Below are 23,569 nucleotides of genomic sequence, written 5' to 3' on the forward strand. Positions count from 1 at the left end.
TGGAGGAGGAGAAAGAACAGCCATCTACTTCCTAGTATCATCTTTATATGACCGAGTGTCTGTCTCTCCTGTCCATCTCCTGGCTCATTTCTAATGCTGGTTCTTTTTAATTACCTCTAAGTCTTGTCTTCCCAAGCCTGATTATTCCTTCCATTATCAAGGTTAAACTGAGCCCAGCCCTCAGTTATGTCTAGACTATCACAATAGCTTTAGAATTCTTGCTTCTTGATTCCTGCCATATCCCACAATCCAGTCTTCCTACTCAAAGTTTTATTTCTAAAATTTATTTGTTTATGACAATAAACCTGAAGGTCTTCCAAGATTTGCCAGTGTTTTCGAGACAAAAGTACATACTAATGATGATGAAGCACAAGGCACTAATTGTGTATGCTAACTCCTGCCCATAAACCCAGCTAATTCTCAGGCCTAGCCTTCTCTACTCACCTGTCACCATGGGTCCTTGAGGGCAATTGCTTGTGTGCACTGTCAGCACCCCAACTCCAAGGCAGCACTTGGCACAAACCTGACACTTCTATCATGCTATACAAATGAATGAGTGACATCAGTTTGCTTCAGCATTTTATATTCAAAATTATAAGACCTAGATGAGTATGGTGGGGTATCCAGTTTTTCTAAATATATTATAATGTACTTCCTTTATAGTGTATACCTCAGATACTTACAGAAAATGAGGCTTTGGCTTTTAGATTTCTACTTGAAACTGTTATCTTGGAAAGCTTTCTGGAACTCAACACTGTGATTAAAAATAGGACATCACATCTCATCTTTCTATGGCTCTGAGAATTTTGCCAGGAATCCTTATCAGAGATAGATGTGGCCTTTGTCCAAACTCTATAAAGACAAATGATTCAACCACTGGCTTCTTCTCCCTGTCAGCATCTTCCCATGGTTCCATGTGTTCATTGCCTTCTTTTAGGCACTGAAATTTCACTCCTTCTCAAATAATTCTTGACAGTTTTTAGAACTCACCTGTCTTTTGTAGCATGAGGGCCGGCTTGTTGGGATTTCCGTCCCGCCCGGTACCCCAACAGCCGGCAAATCCCAAAGAGAAATTACACACAGGACTCCATAAGGTTATAAACTGATTGGCCCATCAGATCAGGCTCCTTATTAGTCCTTGTAACTTACATTAATCCATTATCATTATCTATGTTAGCACATGGCTCCGTACCTTTCTCAGCTGGGCAAGTCACATGCTGCCTCTTCAGTGGTCTGCGCAGGAGTGGCGAGAGAGCTTCCTGTGTCCCAGAATACTCCCAGTCTCTTTGCTCCACCCCTACTTCCTGTCTGGCTTTCCCGCCTATATTGCCTGCCTGGCCAATCAGTGTTTTATTAAAATATGATTGACAGAATACAGACAATTCTCCCACACCAGTCTTCAAACAGGGTTCTATGAAAAAGTAACAAATACTGAAGTTGATGGTCATCTTTTAATAACTGCAATAGATGTCTGTGTGGTTTTCCTAAACAAAGCTCTACGTAGTCTTCTTCTATTTTCCCCTCTCTTCTCAAGACAGGGTCTCCCCGTGCAGCCCTCATTGGCCTGGGATTCCCTCTCTACACCAGGACATCAGGCCGGCCTTGAACTCTCAGATACTCTCCAGTCAGTCCTGAAATTAAAGGTGTGTGCCACCAGGCCCTTGCAGATTCTTTTAAAGGCCAAACAAAATTATATGTCAAATGATTTGGATCTTCCTAACCTCTCTCTACAAAGACATGAAGTCATTGGAAAAGCAATGATTGGAAAATGTTTCTTTTATTCTTTGATCTCTCTAAGTTTCTATTTCCGTTTCATTTCCTTCATAGATTTTTCTTGTAATAGAAAACTGTATACCTTTAAGTTTTCATTATTCATATACAATGAAAATATCTATATTAAAATTATGTCTCTTCTTTGATACAAACACTGTGGAATAAACAATTTAAGACATATATATTTGCAATACTTACAAAACTGTATTTTTGATTTATAATTGATTTAAAAAACAAATACAAAGTTATATACTTGATGAATATTAAATAATAGAGTACTATTTAAGAGTATATTTCTCAATGAGATTTATGGCATTTAAAAATTAATTAATAGAGACACATTACATATGGTTACAATAAGGCAACATTTCATGAAAGTACATGCATAAAATAGGAAACTCAGTCAGTTTAAATAAATAAATAAATAGAAAGTTTTGTTATAGCAATTCTATGTACTTGGCTTGAGCAAGTTCTTTTTCTGTTTGTCTGCTTTTTCTTTTTCAAGACAGTGTCTCATTACACAGCCTTGGTTCTCCTGGAACTCATCATATAAGACCAGACTGGCCTTGAACTCACAGAAATCCCCCAAACTCTGCCTCAGGAGTATTGGAATTAAAAGTGTGCATCACCATTGCCTGGCAGCTTAAACCACTTCTAAAGTCATATATGAAGAATTATTGTCTATCATAAGATTGTTTTTAGGCAACCTAACTTTTGACTATTTGATTCTTTCCTTCTACTTTTTAGGTAGAAGAGTTGGAATCTATCCAACTGGCCATAGCGTTTGTTGCCCAGGTATGGATCCATTCACATTCTCATTTTGGGGGTTGCGTGTCAAACGCTTTACCCAAACACAGCATGTTGTTATCAATAGAACCCATTCTTTATTCACGCTAGACCTTTTCACCAAAGCAGGCTCAGACCTTTTTGGGAAAGTTAAAATATTGCTGACCTCTTAATCTTTTTCAATAAAATATAATTTTGATAAACTTTTTATCATCTTCTCATGCATTTTTGATATGCTTTTGTCAAAACCTGAGTCGCAAATTCATGACTCATTGGCTTCATTGAAGGACAAACCAGTCGGCAGACAAATTCCTTCTCTGGTGAAACTGCAGGAAAACTCCTTATTTGGACGAGGGCAGAACAGAGTGAAAGAAGAGACCGCCAATGAAATATCATGAATGATGCCACTGTGTTGACGTCATCAAAAGGCACGCCCTCATAGTCTCATTTCTGTGATCGGTCTCAGAGCGCAGAGAACTAGGTGTCACAGAGGCACGAGTGTTAGCATGTTTATTTGCACTGGAGAAAGAAGCTGGGGTTTTTCTGGCAGAAGGTGCCAGTCTCGGTAGCACAGTTCCCGGCATAGCTTTCCCGGCCGCAGCCGCCAAAGGGGCGTGTCCTGTGATGGGGTTACACAAGCAGGTTCAAAGCGGGCAAGGGCTTTTCCTTTCACATTCCCACTTCCTGAAACCAAAGCTGTTGAGGAGAATCGCTGTGTTTCCAGGAAGGCTGTGCCGGAATTAACGATTGTCAGAGTCACACTGCGGGTCTTGAGTGTTTCTTAACTTCTTCTGGGATAAAAGTGAGTACCAGCCTTCTAATGAGAACCTGCAGGAGATGCGGATGCAGATGCAGATCGGAGGCGGCAGTTTTTCCTCAGAGGGAACTGCGGGAGACCCAGCCGGCTCCACCTCCTAGTCTCCACCGCATTTAAGTAACTCTGAAGCTCTAAGAAACACTTGCGCTTCTAGAAGGAGGGAGGGGGAAGAGAGGGCTACCTGCAATGGTAAGCTTCAGTTGTTGGGGGGGGGGGGCACGAACAATGAACCCTTTTTAAAATGAAAGGATTAATAACAATGGACTGTCACAAAACTCGCCAGACCTGCTAGTGAACAGCTAACCTTATTTCTCAGTAGACCAGTGGTTGATGAAGGCATTAGAAGATTGTTGAGATTGCTTATTTGAAATGGGGTTCGACACCCTAAGGAAGTCATTCTAGAAGGTGCCGCTTGTATGATGGAGTCAGTAATTTTGCCAGGGCACAGCTAGATGGAAGGCACTCTGCACACTCGGATAGAAGTGACAGAAATTCTGGGTATGGGAAAGATTTTTGTTAAAAGGAAAGCATGACTTAAAAATTAAACTCCTTTGTGTGTCTGGGTAAAATAGTCCTTTCATTAAGAGTTTTTAACATTGGAAAGAAGACCTGGAAAGTCACAAATGAAAACCTTAAAAGTTGTGAGGATTTATGGCACGTACTAGCACCAAGGCAGGAGCAGAGGAAAGAATTTTATGTCACAATGTAATGGCATCTCCTTTCTAACACTCGCTTCTGGGCATTTGTAAAAGTGTTGTGCTTCTAATACCCCTTAAAAAGACAATATTGAATTTTGTCCGGCTGAAGCTCATTGCTAAAAGTATTTTAAGATTCCCTCTGTGTAATTGTTGCTTCTGCCCAAGTCTGCACATGTCTTCACACGTCTTTCTTTCTCCTCGATGCTACTGACGACTGAGAGCATTGCTGAGTGTACCATAGAGCCTGCGCGCCCAGGCCACACTTTCCCTGAGGTGTAGTACACACCCTACTGATTTTAGAGGACACCTGTCGAGCCCCTCACCTAAAGTGTTTGATGACATTCTCAGTTTAGCATACATCGGAAGGGTAACTATCGGTTCCAGAGATGTGGCTCTGGGGAAAAGGGGCTTGTTGTCAACCTGGGTTCAGTCCCCGAGATCATGGTGGACAGACAGATAAGATTCTCACACGCTGTACTCTGACATCCATGTGGACTGTGGAAGGCAGTGGCAGCTGAAACATCGCCACACAGTGAGTGTTCCTGACTTGAAATACTTGAACTTGAGCCTGGCGGTGATGACACATGCTTTTAATCCCAGCAATAGGGAGGAAGAGGCAGGCGGATCTCTGTGAGTTCGAGGCCAGTCTGGTCTAACAAATGAGTTCCCGGACAGGCTCCAAAAGCTGCAGAGAAACCTTGTCTCGAAAAAAACAAACAAAATAAAATAAAACAAAACAAAGCAAAACAACAAAACAAAAAACTTGGACTTTGGATTTGTTTGTTGGTTGGTTGGTTTTGGTTTTTTAAGATAGGATTTTTCTTTGTAGCCCTTTTTAATCCCGCACTCAATGGAAAGTGACAGGGTCTCACTATGTAGTTCTGGCTGTCCTGGAACTCACTCTGTAGACCAGGCTGGCTTTGAACTCAGAGATCCCTCTGCCTCTGCCTCCCAAGTGCTGGGATTAAATGTACATCATCACCCTCCAGCTGAAGTTTGGATTGAAAAAGAATTGTATATACAGGATAATGTATTTTGGCAAAAATGGCCAACTAACAAAACCCACTTATATTTCTTCTATATAAACTCATAGCTTGAAGGTAATTTTATATTTTTATTTACATATTTACTGCACTTGCATTTTGGCTATGACCTATCACATGAGGTCAGGTACGGAGTTGTGCACTTGCGACATTACATCAGAGCTCAAAAAATTTTAGAGTTCTGGATCCTTTTGGTTTTCGGATTCTCAGGCTAGAAACCTTTGGCTTGCAGTTGGCTTTCTTGTGGCTGGTTGTTTCCGTAGCTGCCTTTCCTAGCTGTCACTGAGATCTATTTAGCCCTAGTTTGTAAACAAGGAGAAAAGGGAGGAATATTGGCCCTACTTGCTATGTGTGCCCATAACATCCTAGACGCTTTGTCCATTTAGGCTGCCATAACGTGGATGCGTTCATCTGTGATTGATAGTATTGCGCCTGCATTTAACCACCAAATCTCACACCCAGAGTGTGCCTTTGGCTCCCCCAGGAAGCCCTACCTAGGATCTTGGCTAGTCCCGGTTCATCTGTTTGCTGTGGTGCATCCCACTGCTACCTAAGCATACAACGTCTGTCAAATTGCAAGAAAATCCTGTCAGTCCATCACTGTCTTCCTTTGATATCAGCGCACTTTAGAGCTTTCGCGCACTTCCCTTTTCTTCCTCTTGTTCTGTGAACATGACCTATATTTAAAGTTCCAGCAGTGCAGGTTGTCATTTTCCGAGACAACCATGTCCCTGTCCCGAAGCTTCCTCCCGTGACCCATGTCCTCCAATGATTATCAACAAATGAAACCCCAGGAGTGAATTCCGATGAACCAGTCTTGATGGTTATGCCTACGAGTCGCAGGTGGCTTTAAAAATTCCTCTGTGCAGAGGGGATTTTCTCTCCCTTCTCCCTCCCTGGGGGGCAAGAGAGACAAGCCTGAGGGTGTAGGGCTATGGGGCTAGGGGCACAGCTTGCCAGGGCCTCTCAACAGCAACCAGAAAAACTGTTGGCTCGCTCCGTGCTATGTGGGTGACAGCATCTGTCTGCAGATGAGACTGGGTACCTCATACTTCTAGCCTACTGAGAGCACTTCTCCCAAGATGTTTCCACTCCATAAAACCAACTCTCATCGTGCTATGCCCAAGCAAATGTTCCCAATAGAAACGTTATGAAGGACGTGCTGTGAACATCACTTCCTCAAGCTCTACCACTGTTCTTTTTCGTCGTCTCTGTAGGCAATATTTCCCTCATGTGTTCGGCTTTTCTACTCTGCTATGTTTCTTCACCCTTTTCTCCACTTGCTCCCAGATTCAGATTCTGGAATTGGCAATCACTAAGGTACACTGCAGCTCTCAATTTCATTCTTTCATGCCCATTCTCTAAATGCAAAATTCCTCTTTTTCTTTGTCTGTTAATTGTTATGGTAGCTGATAAGACCTCCAGGTTCTAGCCAACTGACAGAACCTAATTTAATAAAATTGTTTATTTATTTATTTATTGAGACAGGGTTTCTTTGTGTAACAGCCCTGGCTCTCCTGGAACTCCCTCTGTAGACTAGGCTGGCCTTGAACTCACAGAGATCCTCCTGCCTCTACCTCCTGAGTGCTGGGATTAAAAGCATGTGCCACTACTGCCCAACTTAATAAAATAAATATTTTAGCATTGCAACAATCACAACCAATTCTGTCACCCTACTACTATTGTTCAACTAATGCTGTGTGTGTTTGTGCATACGTGTGTGTGTGTGTGTGTGTGTGTGTGTGTGTGTGGTGTATGCATGTGGACACACCCATATGTGTACCCATGGAGGGCAGAGGTAGAATTTGTATGTCTTAGTCTGTCTCTCTTTACTGACCAATGGAACGATTCATTCAGTGTCCCCAAGCAGAACAAAGTACCACAAATTCCATTGCATTACTCATAACAACATGTCATTCTTAAAACTATGTGCCACTTGAAGTTTCCATTTGATATTTTTGAATCACTGTTACCCATTTAGTTCAAACTATGGCTGGGAAGGCTGTTGTGATCATTGCAAGCAGCAGGCACCATTCATTGAGAAATACTTGTTGCACGGGTCCTATGGGTCAGACTGTGTTAGGATGCAAAGGATCTGTTCCTGGGAAAGGTTTTGATAAAGATTGACTAGTACCAACCATGGTTGGCTGTTCAGTTTCCTGTGTGTCTTTAGAGATGATGGCCAAGCAGGGTGTGTGTGTGTGTGGGGGGGGGTGATGACAAGTTTGAAAGAAAATCTTAAAGAAAAACAGAAGCTGGTCCATGCCAGATTCATCCCTGAGTTAGTTAGAATACAAATGAGAGGAAGCAACAGCCAAACGCCAAGCATCATTTCCAAGAACACTTACGCATTTTAACTGAGAGACAAAAGTCAGACTGCCTGGTTACCCTCAATCAGGGAGTATCACATCAAACTTTAAAGACTTATACCTTATAAAACCGCATTATAATTATTATAGATATACCGAGAAATGAGGATATAAAATATTTCTGATTTTTATTTCTTGGTGGAAGCATAGTTAATTGTTATTTTATTTTTTACACTAAACTTTCGGTGATAACATTTTTTGCACTTGTAAGAATATAGTGTTTTTAAAGTTTCTTAGATTCATCTTATTGTGATGTGTACGAATGTTTGCCTACACATATGGGTGTGCTCCACGTGTGTGCCTGGTACTGGAGGACATCAGAAGAGGACATTGGATCCCCCGAAGCTGGGGGTATGGACGGTTTTAAGCTATCATGTGGGTGTTGGGAACTGAACATAAGTCCTCACCAAGAGCAGCAAGTGCTCCTAACCACACTGAGTCATCTCTCCGGCCCAAGAACACAATGTTTTGAAAGACTATAGCCTTAAAAAAAACAAAGATAATTATAATTCTTCAAGATTGTTATGACTTAACCCCTCTGAGAAATCTGGGAGCATTCAGTGTGTTCTTTGCCGGGCAGCTACAGTATATGAAAACAGAAGTCAGAGCTAAAGACGAGAGGGGGAAAAGGGTTAACTCTTATGCAACACACTGCAGAAGTTCCACGGTGTCTCAACACAGTTATTCCCCCAAATAGCAGTAGATAAGAAATAGCCTTTCTGGATGGGAACTTCACATTCATGAAGTAGAAGTGGCGTGAGTGAGCAGAAGAGCATCTAGGAGGACCCTCTGAGTTCTCTCCATAGGGCGTGCCCCCTCAGGGGCTTGCATTTATGCCTTAGAGAAGGAACGGTCCCTGCCAAAAGCAGGAAGCACCCATGACACGTCATTGACTGATGCCTCCAGGAGTGAACACGTTCAGAATGTCATGCTTGGGGCTGGAGAGATGGCTAAGGGGTGAAGAGCACCGACTGCTCTTCTGGAGGACCCAAGTTTTGTTTCCAATATCCTCGTGGTGGCTCACAACCATCCATTCCAGGGGATCTTAAACCTTCGGATGCACATACAGGCATGCAGGCAAAATACTCACATGCAAATAAAATAAATACCAAAGAAACTATACCTCTGAAGTTCAAGAGAGAGGTTTGGACTGGAGATGGAAATCAGAAGTTGTCAGCAAACTCACAGTGCTTAAATGTGTAGTTATAGGGTAGGTGTGGTGGTGTATGTCTTTAATTCCAACACTCAAGAGGCATGGGCAGGAGGATCTCTGTGAGTTTGAGGCCAGCCTGATCTACATAGTGAGCTCCAGGATAGCCAGAGCTAGACAGAGAAACCTCTGATGAAATCCACATAGCATACAATGTGCCATCATAACCACTTTAAGTACACAGTTTGATGTCATTAAACAATACACGATCCCACAGAACCCCTTACAGCTGCAGTCCTATTTCCACTTCTGCTAATTTTTCTTTCCCTCCTCTGAGCCCCTGGCCATCACCGTCCTACTTCTCAACGACTCTGACAGTTCAAAGTACTTCAGAGAAGTAGACTTGAACAGCTTTGGTCCTTTTGTGGTTTGTGTCTTTCACTCCCTATGAGCCATCTAAGCCCATCCATGCTGTAGCGTGTGTCCTTCCTTTTCACACTCATGTCTGTATGCATATGCAAAGTTTGTCTCTCTGTTGATCAGCGGATGCACAAGCTGCTTTCACCTTTTGGTCATTGCAAATACTATCATGCGTATGATTGTATGGCTCTCTCTTTGAGACAATGTTTTCAATTCTCTGGGGCGCATGTACAGAAATGGGATGGTTGGAACAGATGGGAATTCTATTTTTCTTAAGGAATATAAGGGTTTCAGCTTCTCTGCATCCTCCCCAACACTTGGGATTTTCTCCTAATACTGGCTATTCTAATGGATGTGAGATCTCATTGTTTGGGTTTGGATCTCGTTGTTTGGGTTTGATTCCTGTGATAGTTAATGGCAATGAGGAACCTTTTGTGTTCTTGCTGGTCTTTTATGTAGCTTCCATGTCTATTTAAAGGCTTACCCCGTATTTTAAAATTAGGTAGTTTCTCAAATGTTATTGAATGATAAGTGTTCTTCATATATTATGGATATTAACTCCTCGGCATGGATATGATTTATAAACATCCTTCCCATTGTGCAACTCTGCATTCTGTTGATAGTATCTTTTGGTACACAGATGATTCTAATCTTGCATTTACCTTCTTAGTCTATTGCTTGTGCTTTTGACGTCATATCCATGCAATTATTTCCAAGTCCAAGGTCATGAAGCTTGACGTCTCTGCTTTCTTCTAAGAGTTTTACAATTTTTGCTCTTACATTTGAACCCCTGAGTCATTTTGTGTTCATCTTTGCATCAGATAAAGTTCAAACTTCATTCTTTTGCTCTGTGAACATCCAGTTTCCCCAGTATCATTTACAGAAAAAGAATTGGACTTTTCCTCATGGGATGCTTGCGTCACTCTTGCTGAAATCATTTGACCACAAATAAGGTGGTGCGTGCCGCAGTCTCTCATAGGTCTGAATAGATGTATGGTGTGGCTTTTGATTGCTATAGCTTTGTGGTAAGTTTTGCTTATTTATTTTCTTATTTAATGTATACAGATGTCTTGCTCACATGTATGACTGTGTACCAACTGCATGCAGGTACCCAAGGAAGCTAGGAAAAAAATACCCTCTGGAACTAGAGTTCCAGACTGTTGTGAGCAGCCATGTTGGTGGTAGGGACTGAACCAGGATATCTGGAAGAACAGACCCCCTCAGCAATCTTCCCAGCCTCTATAGCGAGTTTTAAATGAAGAGGTTTGAGTCTTCTAAGTTTATTCTTCTTTCAAAATATTGTTTAGGCTGTTCAGTCAAGGATATTTCACTTTCTGTCTGAGTGTTTTGTTGGATTTTTAAATTTCAAAAAATTGTTGTTAGTCTTCAATACTTTTGTAATGTTTTTAATTTAAGTTAACATGCAAAGTAATGGGTTTGGCTATGTAATTTTTACACATGTGCACCATTATATTTTGTTCTAGTTTGTCCCTTCTGCCCTTCCATTCTATTTAGACAGAAATAGTTGCTGCCACCCTTTATGAATAAATTTGTATTCAATTTTGTTACTTACAACATGGTTATATCATTAAAAATGCAGAAGCGTTATTTCAACAGTTAAATACAGGTCAGTGTACAAATAGAAGTACAACAAAAACTTGTAAATATTTTTTCTCAAATCACGTTTTGTATACTTTAGATACTTTATGAAGAAAACCTGACTGATAATGTCGGTTTTAGAATACAACATTTCTAGTAAGCAGGGAAAATGAAAGATTGAAGTATAGACCTATGTTAAGTTTCCGTAACTACAATTCCGGGATTTATTTACTTATAGCAGTGATGTGAGCCTCATTTAGACACTGATGAAATTAGGTTTGGGAGTGTAGCTTCAGGACCAGAGGGCTTGCCTAGCAAGCATGCTGCTAAGATTCAGTCCTCAGTGCCACCAAATAAATGGCTAAATTTTTAAAAATTGCAGAGATTGATGAAACTAAAGGTCATTTCCGAAAGCCTGAATATCTCACTGAAGGTGACTCAATGATTAGTAGCAAGGCTCAAAGGCAAATTCAAACTGGAGATAGAGCGAGCCCAGCACGGGAGACATGGAGAGAGCATGAAAGCAAAACCACGTTTTTAAGGCACAGTTGGCCACCCTTCATCAGCTTCCAGATGTGCTAAGGCCAAGGAGAGGGAAAGAACAGAAACAAGGGCCTTGGAGCAGGTGCACAGTCAGAGGCATCCTTGAGTTTCATCACGTGGAAGATCCCTGGAAGGCTCTTTGTGTTGTTGGTGTTCATTTTACATATTCAGTTGTTCTGAAATATCCATGTAATAGACCCCCTCACTTATACCCCCTCTCACACACACCCAAGACCTTTAAGCATCCCTTGCAATTCTATCCACAGATTTGGTAGCAAATTCTCTCTCCATAGATAGCATAGATGTAGCCTCTGTCACCCCCACACTGAAGTTCTATGGATTTGTGAGACAACTGATCAGTAAGCTGTTTTCCGAGATGAAATTTGGACAGATGAATGCATTGTTACTAAAATGAAGCTCAAAAAGATTATCGATCGGGTTAGCAATATACGTGGCTATTTTAATGCCCTAGAAGTTTTCTTCTGGGTCATCACCTGCCTTGTAACACATGACCCATTTTTGCTCTTTAGAGGGCTCCATTTGCCTTCATTAATAAGTAAAATGAACAGGAAGTTCAAGTGTATCAATGCTGGTCTAGTCCACCAGAAGAGGGCAGCAGTGATACTCCAAGAAGAACGGATTTAGGCAGCTCTGAAGATGACTTTAAAACAGGTGGACCAGGGGTAATGGGGAGGCATAAAGAACTGGTGCCAACATCCTGGTTAGCATTCCAAACTAGCTCATCTCCAGTTCCAGAAACACGTTCGCTAAAATTTCAGAAAATCTTATGAAATACCATAGTGTGACGAGGTGACATGTGGGGAGATTTGATGAGGGTTGATACTAAGAGGTGTTCTGAAAAACTTGCTCTTCTTTGTAGAGAAATGTTAGAGAATGACTTAAAACTAAGTCTTTTGTTTTGTGCTGGGCCTATAGAGAAAAACTGTATTCGTTGAAAATGAACAAAAAGCGTCTTATTTTCTTGGAACATTGCCAGTGTCCTTGAAAGAAAAGGGAATTTTCCCATCGTATCAACAGGAAGAAATGCAGAGTAGGCAGCCAGCAGTGGCTTCCCAGATGGAGCCCACACAACTTCTGTAAACATAAAGAGCAATGGAGGGCTTTCCTCAGAAGATCTGGAGGTCGATCCTATAGACAAAACTAGCATTAGGTCCACAGAAGGAAACAAGACAGATTATTCTTAGCTGTCTTCGAGTATTATGTTATTGTGGGGAAGAAAGATACTTCATAAAACTGAATAATTTGTTTGTTACGATTGAGAGAAAATTTTTTTAAAGAAAAAGAAAAAGGAAATCGGTCTACATAAGGCCTCCGAACCAGAGTTGACATGGAAAGGGAACTAAAATGGAAAATAGGGACAAGGAGACCTTGTTTTAAATTAATTTTGGAGGGAAGGGCTGGTAGAAGGGCTGGACTCCTGACCCCTGCTTCCAACTCCTGACTGCTAAGATTACAGTCAGGGTAGCACAATTCCCAGCTGCTGATTTTAAGACCCATTAATACTGTCGTGGTTTTTTTTCTTCTTTTAACTATAAAGAAAATGGAGAAGGCAAAATTTACAACTACCTGAAAATCAGGAGGTATTGAGTAATTTTTGCAGCAACTTTGTCAATTTACAGAGCCATAGGATACCCCAAGCCTCCCTAAAGGTCTATATGGTTCAACTGTGAGTCTGCCATCAGCTAACATCACGGAAGCTGGAAAACCTTTCCTTGGGTCACTCATCCCAAGCCCCCCTAAGGTCTCCCGTCCCTCGTCTTTACGGGCATCTCCACCCTCCCCAGTTCCCAGTCTGCTGGTCTGGCTACGTTTGTTAGTCACCCAGGCTGCTTGTGTTTTTACACGCTTCTTCGATGTCTTTCTGTTCCCTTGTTTTCTATTGCATCGCTTCCTGGGCAGGGATTGACAGAGCAATTGGAGTTAAATCTGCGACAGCCCCCAGCTGGCTCTGACTGGTTCTGGATGAGCTTCAGTTGGCATCTCCATCACACACCTTGGTTCTTTCATTGCCCCCTACTCTGTCTCCAAGAACCCATGCCAACTCCAAATCTAGTTTTCCTCAACCCTGCTTCCTAAAACCCAGATTTCCCTCTCCACGATTTAGGGGACCTGGTTCTCCAGGAAGAATCTTGGCTTGCCTGGAAATCATCAGTCATTATGTATCCAACACTGTGCCTTGGGGAAACACGGTCTACTTTGTATCCAAGCCTACTCTATTTTTCTCAAACAGGCCTCTTCTACCCCTTTTATGAATCTTCTCATTGTTCAAATTCTCTCTTCTGTTTTGACTTTATTTTTGCTTCTGATATTTTTTCTTTAGCTGTTGGCCAGATATTGGCCCACAGGATAATTCTCATGAAAAATTCATTTCTCTTGAGACTGTTAAATGCCCCCCCTCCTCTTAACAGGAGTGCTTCTACAAATAGTGCATGTGCATATACTTCCCCCTTCTACCTCTCTGACATTCACCCGTCAGCCTCTTCCAGTCTGCCTTTCAGGGAAATAGCTACTCATTAGATCAACAAAAGCTTCTTACCTCTCCCTGGACTTCTACAGTGCTTGTGCTATGCACAGCGTCCTGTCTCCTGCCCTTTGAGGGTTCTAGTATTTTAGTTTCTTTTTTCTTTTCTTTTCTTTTTTTTTTTTTTTTTTGAGCCTGTCCTGGAACTAGCTCTTGTAGACCAGGCTGGCCTCAAATTCACAAAGATCTGCCTGCCTCTGCCTCCCAATTGCTGAGATTAAAGGCGTGCGCCACCACCGTCCAGCTTAGTATTTCTAGTTTCTAGATCTTGTTTTTCAGTCTGCTTTCCTGTTATCAGGGCTCTGAGTAACGTCATCCTCTCAAAATCTGGCTCCCTTTCATAGTTTATATTCTTCCTGCCCCCGCACCAGTTGACTTTAGGACTGTGTGCTTGCTATTCAAGTGTGCAACATCTGCGCTGCACCCCCAGCAGTTCACAGTTATCTGCACTGAAGACACCGGTGTCTTCCCCATGTGGATGGTCCCCAAATATCTCTAGTTCGCATCTCTTGTGAGTTTCCTTCACATTGCCTGCCTTCTGTGAAACACTCCATCAGTCTTCAGGGTGCTGTGGGAACTTCCAACGGACCAAGCCTAAACTCAAGACAGCTGACACGGTCTGCAGCATCCTGCACAGACGACGCCTGAACTCAGGATACCTGACATGGTCTGCAGAACTCACACCTCTGCCTTGCTGCAACCCCGCCCCCACTCCCTCAGTCAGGTACGCACCTCTCCACACCAACACCAACTCTCTGCCCCTCAGATCCAGCCTGCCACCCGTCACTCACTGGCATCTTCCTGCCCTTCTACGTATAGCCTCCACTGGTCTTCTGAACAAAGCCTCCTTCCTCAAAGAGACATTCAATCCCTCCTTCCTCAAAGAGACGTTCAACCATTTGCGACCACAGAAGTCTTGATATATGTTTTGAATGTTGAACCCTGAAAATTCTCAAGTCTTTTTCATCCTTGGAACCACTCCAGACCCGGGCACACAGCAGGTGCTCAGAAAATTTTCATTAACTTACATTGGTGGAAGAAAGTTGTCATAGACTTTTATTTATAAGAATTGGTGTTCTTGCTGGGCGGTGGTGGCGCACGCCTTTATATATTTTTTTAATTGATTTTTATTGAGCTCTACATTTTTCTCTGCTCCCTTTCCTGCATCTCCCCTCCCCTTCTACCCTCTCCCATGGTCCCCATGCTCACAATTTACTCAGGAGATGTTTTTTTCTTCATCACATGTAGATTAGATCCATGTATGTCTGTCTCTCTTAGAGTCCTCACTGTTGTCTAGGTTCTCTGGGATTGTGATTTGTAGGCTGGTTTTCTTTGCTTTGTGTTTAGAAACCACTTATGAGTGAGTACATATGATAATAGTATTTCTGGGTCTGGGTTACCTCACTTCAAATGATGTTTTCTAGCTCTATCCATTTGCCTGCAAATTTCAAGATGTCATTATTTTTTTCTGCTATGTAGTACTCCATTGTGTAAATGTATCACATTTTAATTATCCATTTTTCGGTCAAGGGGCATTTAGGTTGTTTCCAGGTTCTGGTTATGACAAGCAATGCTGCTATGAGCATAGTTGAGCACATGTCCTTATAGCATGGTTGAGGATCCTTTGCTGGGCCTCGAGGAAGGTTGTTTCCTAATTTTCTGAGAAATTGCCACACTGACATCCAAAGGGGCTGTACCAGCTAACATTCCCACCAGCAATGAAGGAGTGTTCCCTTAACCTCACAACCTCTCCAGCATAAGTTTTCATCAGTGTTTTTGATCTTGGCCATTCTTGCAGTTGTAGTATGGACTCTCAGAGTTGTTTTGATTTGCAGTTCTCTGGTGACTAAGGATATTGAGCATTTCCTTAAGTGTCTTTCAGCCATTTTAGATTCCTCTATTGAGAGTTCTCTGTTTAGGTCTGTACTCCATTTTTTTTATTGGATTATATTTTCCTTTGATGACCAATTTCTTGAGTTCTTTGTATATTTTGGGGATCAGACCTCTGTCTGATGTGGGGCTGGTGAAGATCTTTTCCCATTCTGTAGGCTGTCGTTTTATCTTGACCAGGTACACACCTTTAATACCAGCACTCAGGAGGCAGAGACAGACAGATCTCTGTGAGTTTGAGGTCAATCTAGTCTATGGATCGAGTTCTGGAACAGCTAAGGTTACACAGAGAAACTCTGTCTGGAAAAAACAAAATAGAAAAGAAAAGAATCGGTGTTCTTGAAGAGCACAGAATTTGTAGTAGACAGACTACAAAGTGGAAGATAGAGAAACGTTTTTAAAAGTACCTAATGCCAATAAAGTTGACACTTGTCTTTTATTTCTGTTCTAGTTTGGTTTCTGTTGTGACAAACACAAGGATCCAAAGCAACTTGGGGAGGAAAGGGTTTATTTAGCTTGCACATCAGTCCATCATAAAGGGACGTCAGGGCAGGGCCTCAAGGTAGAACCTGGAGGCAGGAACTGAAGAGGTAGAGACCATGGAGGAACACTGACTCCTGGCTTGCTCCCTGTAGCTGGCTCAGTCTGTCTTCTTACAGTACCGAGGACCACCTGCCCAGAGGTGACTCTCCTCCCCGCGAGCTGGACCCTCCCACACCAGTCAATAATCAAGCCATTCCTGCCATTCCTCCTCACATCCCACTTTTAAGCGTTCCTTGTGTTCTTTCCAGCTCCTGGGATTGCTCCATGCTGCCCACCTGCAGTGGCAACCCTTTGGTTACGATTTCTGATTGAACAGAAATGGACAGCTAACTCTAGGAGTTGTTGAATCCATGCCCTTTTAAGATTTTATGTCTGAGTTAAGGATGCCGTGGTTGAGTCACTGTTGAGGGCATGAGTCAGGGAGGGGTCATGTCAACAGACCTGATCGGAAGCGTGGTTGGAAAGGGATACCCAGAAATGCCTGCTGGCTTCACCTCTGTTCCCTTACCAACTAACATGGTGCCTGGCACTTGGTAGGCCCTGTGAGGCACCGGGAAAGGCTGACAGAGACAGCTGCTCTAAGAGCTTCCTTCTGGTTTTGCTCTCCCCTCCCCCCGACAAGATGATTTTCTGGCCTCCTTTCTAAGAGATGTGCTTGTGTCTGTCCAGCAAACCCTGCCTAGACCAAAGCTAGGCTGGAGCATCTAGTTTCCACAATCAAATAAAACCTAAGAATGTCCTAACTTGGGAGCCCCGTGAGACGTAGTCCCACAAATCTCCTGGTTTCCAGGGACCTGGTACCGGTTTTCTCGGAAACCGGAAATCTTAGTGAGCTGTCCAGAACTCACTGAGTCACAGAAGTGGGCACGCCTCTCTTTTGCCATTGGGAATCTTCGATATTTGAGATAGAGAAAAATGCATAAATTAAAATACAACTGAAATAAAGGGATTATTATGTTCAAAAGAAAAACCCAGCGGCCGCCTTTAAAGGCAACCCCTGAAGAAAATGTAACCCGATCCTAACGTGAGGGTTCTTTTGTAGAAAGAGCCTCTGTCCACAAGGATCCAGGCACTGTTGGTGGCACACGGCATCAGTTAGTGCCTACAGGAGGGGTCAGGCCCGGTCGAGAGGGATTTGCCAATCTGAGCTCTGGAGAGGAGAGCAGGGCAGGCTTACATTAGACTTCTGGAATATCAACGAACGGGCTGTGTTTGTGGTAGTGCAGGGGGCTCCTTCGCAGGTTCTGCCTCTAGACTCCGTTCTTGTGCAGGAGACGGAAGAGAAGAGTCATTTTTCCCCCTGCCCACCAAGCAATAAGCCAGCACCCCTGCCCTGGAGGACATAGGTAAACTTATAAAAGTAACAATCATCATAGGTCTGAAAAATAGATAAATGCTTGAAGGCAACTAGGAGGTTGCACACCCTTGAACTAGCTCTGTGGCCTTGGTCAAGCCACCAAACCTCTAGTAATTGAGAGTTACAATACTTTATGCATTTACCTTAAGTGCCTGTAATTTCTTAGTCCAGTGCTAAAAACTGAAAGGTCAGGCCTGGAGGTGAGGGAGTGTTATGTAAGTTGTCAGTGCTTTGGTAATGCAGACATTAATGCAAAGATTTGTTTTTCAGAAGAAAAGGTAAATTAATTGCTTTCAGTGTAGAAATACAGCGTTGACCTCGCTATTGCCGTCCTAACACGGCTCCCTAAACAGTCGGGAATGAAAGGGGGCACAATAAATGTCTGACAAGACAGCAACTACAGGACAAACACATCAGTCATGGCTGTCAACAAATCAATCAACCAACCAACCAATAAAAACTTTCCATCTAAAGAAACCCTGTGTAAACTATGAGGTTCCATCTTCTGGAGACTTTAAGAGTGATTTGTTAACTGTGTGACCTGCAGATGGCGAACTTGGACAATAGAAACCCTAAGCAGCGACTGCCTGGCCAAAGAAAGCTGGGGTTTGTGTTTAAAATCAAACAATCAAGCAAGCAAGCAAGCCAACAAAAACCCTGGTACTCTCATAAAGGTTGATTGTGGTTTTACGACAAAAGGATTCCTAAGGATGAGAGAAAAACCTCTGAAGAGACTGTTTATCAGTCTGGGGAAGTGGTTTTACTCTGTGCCACACGGTTGAGGGACTGCTAGAAGGTTTGACTCTGGCTGAGAGTCCACACTGGCTTTAGTGTCTGAGGCTACAGAAAGGTGCTCGGTGCAGAGACCTTAGGCTGCTTTCCCAGCAGCCCCTGCATGGTGTAGAAGCGCTGCCTCTCCAATAAGTGGACACACCAGTACTCCATAACCCAAATCCAGGCTGTGTCCACAGTGCCTATACCTTTCTATCTAGATAAATAATTATGCACTCCGGTGCTTGCTTGTGGCTACAGTTGAGTGTTTGTTCTTCCTCCTCCCCACGGTAACCCTTTAGAGACCAATTACCATCCTTTATTGACATCGTTTTGCTGGCTGACAGAGATTTCCCGAGTGGCACATCGGGCATTCAGGACTCCTGAGAGACCTCTTTAACACTCTCACATAATCTATTTGTTCTACTTGAGAAACGTTTTTCTCTCTTAAAAATTCTACCACGGAGTAAGATGGAATTTTTACCATCGCACACCACCCACACCACAAAGCCATTATTTGTGGGTTTTGCGGTGGCGGGGAGGGGGGGATCGGTGTGGCTTCCCAAACTTTGCCTGTTCATGGAGTGGCCCGAGAGGTTTTGTTGGTCTTTTTAGCTGTGAAAGGCCAGCAACTCCCCCAACATGATAGATGAGTGACCTTTTACTGCATTACGAATCAGGGTCACCGTTTCCAAAGAGCCTCTTGGCTTGTGGGTCAGGTGGAGGGACATCTCTAGGCTTCCATGGTTCTCTGCCCTGCCATTTATCACAGGGCTGTAATGGTCACCTCCACACCCTGGGCTCCCCATGAATGCGAAGTTTGGAGTCCACATATCAGTGTCTTAATCATCCATTCACTCTCTGCCTGTGTCTGGTGTGTACCCTCTGTGGACGACGAAATCCTTGTGCTTGGAGATGATGCTTAGACAGTGAGTGAGGTGAAGACCAGATTAGAAGAGGAAATACAAGCCAACTGCTTATGGAGCAATGTACCCCGTATGAGACAGTATTTTTTCCTAAGAAATAGAAAAAGAAAAGAGCCGTCTGTGGCGGCCCACGTCTTTAATCCCAGCACTTGGGTGGCAGAAGCGGAATCTCTGAGTTCAAGGCCAGCCTAGCCTAGTAGAGCGAGTTCCAGGGCATTCAGAGCTACACAGAGAAACCTTGTCTCTAAATAAGTAAATAACCACCAACAACAATAAATAGGGCATGTTTTAATCCATTCCGTTCATTTTTATACTCTCAAGAAGCTAAGGTAGAACTGAATTTTGGTGACTGTTTCCCGGGAAAAACTTGTGTCCCAGAGACCTCGGGGTTGCTTGCTTCTGCCCTTTCCTGAATGCCCCAGTGTCATGTCTTCAAAGCAGAATCCTTAGCTCTCAGGATGAGGCAGTTTGGGGTTGCAGATTGCTTTTAAATCGTGAAGATGCAGCTCACCTATGATATGGTAAATTAGAACCTTCCAGAAAACTTCTAAATGATGTTACATCAGGATGGATTTGGGGGACAGGAGAGATGGCTCAGTAGGTGAGACATGTGCAGACTGACCATATAGATGACCCAGCTTCCATTCTCTGCCCGCACTTTAGGCAGCTCCAGGAGATCTGATGTCTGTGGCTTCCACAGGCACCTTCACCCTGTAAGTACACCCCGACGCATGCAGAGATACACCAATTAAAATAAAATAGGTATTTTAAAAGTTATTTTTAAAAGATTGGGTTTGGATTTGAAAATACCACCAGTGAAAGACAGACCAGAGAGGGGGTGGTCAAGAAGAGTGATAAGATGCAGACATTGACTGACAATCCAAATAGAAGCAGTATCCATGTTTCTCCCACAAAGTGCCCCGAGTAGACAGTGGAGCATCTGGCATGAAACAACAGCAGCGTTTGAGGACACAAGGACATACACACTGATGGAGTATGGGAGTGCTGTGTCTGTCCATGGCAAACACTCAATGAAAGCTAGTTAAATAGACAAGCTATTGTGTAGCAAAGCTGCTAAGGGGAGCAATGGACTCTCACCAAGGGCACAGCTTATTTACTTCTTATATAGTTAGTTAGGCACTGGAATTGGGATGGTAGGCATTATTAAAATGCATTATTAAATGACTGGAGGAGAGATTAATCAGAAAACCTGGAGGGAAGGGACTGGGGAACACGGCTTGGTGTTTAAAGTGTTTGTTGTACAAGTGTGAGGACCTGAGTTCAGATCCCCAGACCCCATGTAACTAGCACATGGGCACAGTTGCCCACCCATAAATCCAGCTCTCAGAAGACAGAGACAAGGCAGCTCCAGAGCAAGCGGACTAGCTTCAACTGGGAGACGCTGTCTTGATGAGTAAGATGAAGGACAACCAGCTGCCACACATCTGTATGCCCACACACAGGCACGAGCACCACACACGCATACACCAGAGAGGAAAAGAAACTTGTACAGTAAGGTATTTAGGAAAAACCAATACCCTGGGAGGTGAGGCGGACCGATCCAACAGGAATGCCTAGACATGCTGAGCTCCCTGATAACCAAGTCAAAAGGGAAGCGTGCGGAAGTCCGCAGTTCTCATCAGCCTGCCAAGGAAGTGTGTCAATTTGTCTGAGATGCACACACACTCTTAAAAGGCATCTCTAGCAAGAATTTACTATAGAATACTTAAAGGAGAGGAGTGGGGTGTTTGATAGCAGTTCTTTGAATACTACTTATGTTTCGTCATGGACTAATCTATAGAACTGAGCACCAGCATGACCCATATAAAGCAACAGACATCAGAGAGGGAGAAAAATGGAACTCGGGTGTGAAACTACACCACACTGCACCAGCAAGAAAGTGTGCGCTCTGGCAATAGTCCACGGTTTTGCAGCTGATCATGAGGCTGGATTTGTAATCTACTAAATTATAAAGTGGGAGTTTCACTCAGTGGTAAAATGTCTGTCTAACCAACATGAGGTCCTCAGTTGAAACCCCATTACCACTACCATAGCTCCAATGAAAACTCTACTAACGTTAGTAGTTACTACTAACTACTAGTAGTAACTACTAGTAGTTAGTAGTAACCAAGGAGTAGAGGGGTCCGTGCATGCGTGCCTGAGCCATCTCGTCTTCAGTCTTTCTGTCTCGTTTTTCCCAGCTTCTTTATCCTGTCATCAACATCAAAACACGGGGATTTGTTTGTATGAATCATCACTGTGGGTATTTTTCCTCTGGGGCAAAAATATACAATTAGGTTAATGGATCAAAATTGCTGTCACTGGGAAAGCAACCTCCCACCTTTCCTTCCTGTGCTCCATGATGGAGAGAACTGTAGGGAACCAAGGCAGGAATTCTGTCAGCCGCTTGATAGGTCACCTAGAGCTTCACAACTGAGGATTTGAAAAATAAACAGTTTGGAGCCAAGTGGCCATTTTGAAGTAGATTTGGCCCCCATTTCTATTTACTGACCTACCCCTTCGAAATCAAGCATTTCCTGTTTTTTTTATCTTGTGGTTCTGGAACTTGTACATGACACGTAAGTAAGTCACGGAGCTATACCTCACCCTCCCTATGTCTTGAGTTTGGTTATTGGATGGGGTAGAAACAATTCCAATAATAGTCGACAGATCTCAGTGCTTTGTTTTTTTTTCCACTTGATTTTCACTCCAGAAAATCCCTGCCCACCTCTCCAAGCTGCTTCCTCGAGGCTGTCCAGGGTCTGCCAACCACATCAGCTCTGGAAGACCGTAAGAGGTTCTGAATCTTCAGCGTACTCACTCAAGTCACACTAACATCTGCTAGGGTTTTTAGTTCTGCCAGGGATTTCCAGCTCAAGTAAGTCCTGAGTGTCTGCCTATACATTCAAGCTGAAGATCTCTGCAGGTCAAACTTTTCTGAGTATTGACCGGCTTCCTGGCTTTGCCTCTTTGACAGCCTCTTAATTCCAAAGAGAGTCTCTGTTGCAGAGCATCACAATAGCAGCGTCGTTCACTTTCATCCTCAGACTTAAAAGCCCAGCCACCATCTTGCTTTATGGGACTATAAGGAACGATACTATAGTGGATGAGTAACAGGTCAAGCAAATAACCCATTCTGAAAAGCGTTCATTCCCGCATCCTCTATCCTATGTGTGTAAAATTCTATTAAATATACATTCTGTTAAATTTCTAGCATCTTGGCTTCATTAAGTGTGGGTCGCTGCTGAGTTCAGCAAGACCCACTGCTGACACTGGCAATGCTTAGCATTCACTGTCAAATTGACAAACTCAGAAGGACTTCTGGACATACTTGGCAAGGACTATCCAGATCACACTAATTGATGTGGGAAGATCCAACTTCATTGTAGGCAAGACCATTCCCTGGGCAGAGGACCCAGGTATATGTGTATACACACACACACACACACACACACACACACACACACACACACACACACATATATATATCAATGGAGAAGGCAAACTGAGCTCCAGCAAACATTCATTGCTTCCTGGTTCTTGGTTGTGTTCATGTAATGTAGCCAACTCCTGATGACTTGACTTCCACAACACGATGGGTTATACCATGAACTGTGAGTCAAACAACTCTTTGTGTCTCAACTTGGCATTTGTTGAGTTATTTTATCACAGAAACAGGACACACACACATGCACACACACATACACACACACACATACACACGCACACACACTCACTAGTGCAGAACCTCAGGTGGATGACTTGGAGTCAGCAAGTTTGAACAAGAGCAACAGTGGCCCAGTGTTCCTCTTTGCTGCGGTTCTTCAGTAGCCCTTTCCACATTTACTCTGCAGTTTCTGCTGACGTAAACTATTTTGCTTAGTTTTCCATGAACTTGACATGAACTAGAGTCATCTGGGAAGAAGGAACCTCGAGTGAGAAGTGCCTTCCTCTTTTTGGCCTGTGGACAAGTCTGCAGGGCATTTTCTTGAAGGATGGTTGATGCGGGAGGACCCAGCCCACCGTGGGTGGTGTCACCCCAGGTCAGGTGGTCCTAGGAGGTATAAGAAATGTAGTTCAGGAAGCCTCTGGTGTTTATTGAGCATGTTTGCCATTAACCTGTTACTTGGCAGGAAGATACTCTTCATTCCTGAGTAGTATTCCACGGTGTGGGTAGTTCACATTTGCTTTAGCTGTCACTGGTGAGTAGACTGTTGGGTTCTGCTGCTCTGTCAGCGTGGTTGATGCCTATGGGAGCAGTCGTGAGTGACTGTTGGGATTCACATGTTTTCATTTCTATGGGGTTCATCTTCAGGAAAGATCGTTTACGACAAACTGATTT

At 43.3% G+C, this 23,569-nt stretch overlaps 1 protein-coding gene across 5 annotated transcripts in view; it reads left to right on the top strand.

The window, feature by feature from the left end:
- The first annotated feature begins 3,067 nt into the window (after nt 1–3,067).
- The window catches only part of Alpk1 (alpha kinase 1), a 98,726-nt gene continuing 78,224 nt past the window's right edge, over nt 3,068–23,569 (top strand). For 2 of the 5 annotated variants that reach the window (XM_087897587.1, XM_087897586.1), the window contains exon 1: nt 3,068–3,361. The gene's annotated coding sequence lies outside the window, so the exon portion shown is untranslated. Of the gene's footprint in view, nt 3,362–3,414; nt 3,566–9,971; nt 10,082–19,890; nt 19,941–23,569 lie in introns of those variants that run through there. The other 3 variants (XM_087897589.1, XM_087897590.1, XM_087897588.1) reach the window with 3 other exon arrangements.

Source organism: Myodes glareolus, chromosome 17 (genome assembly GCF_982192425.1).
Source record: "Myodes glareolus chromosome 17, mMyoGla1.1, whole genome shotgun sequence".
Classification (NCBI taxonomy): Eukaryota; Metazoa; Chordata; class Mammalia; order Rodentia; family Cricetidae; genus Myodes; species Myodes glareolus.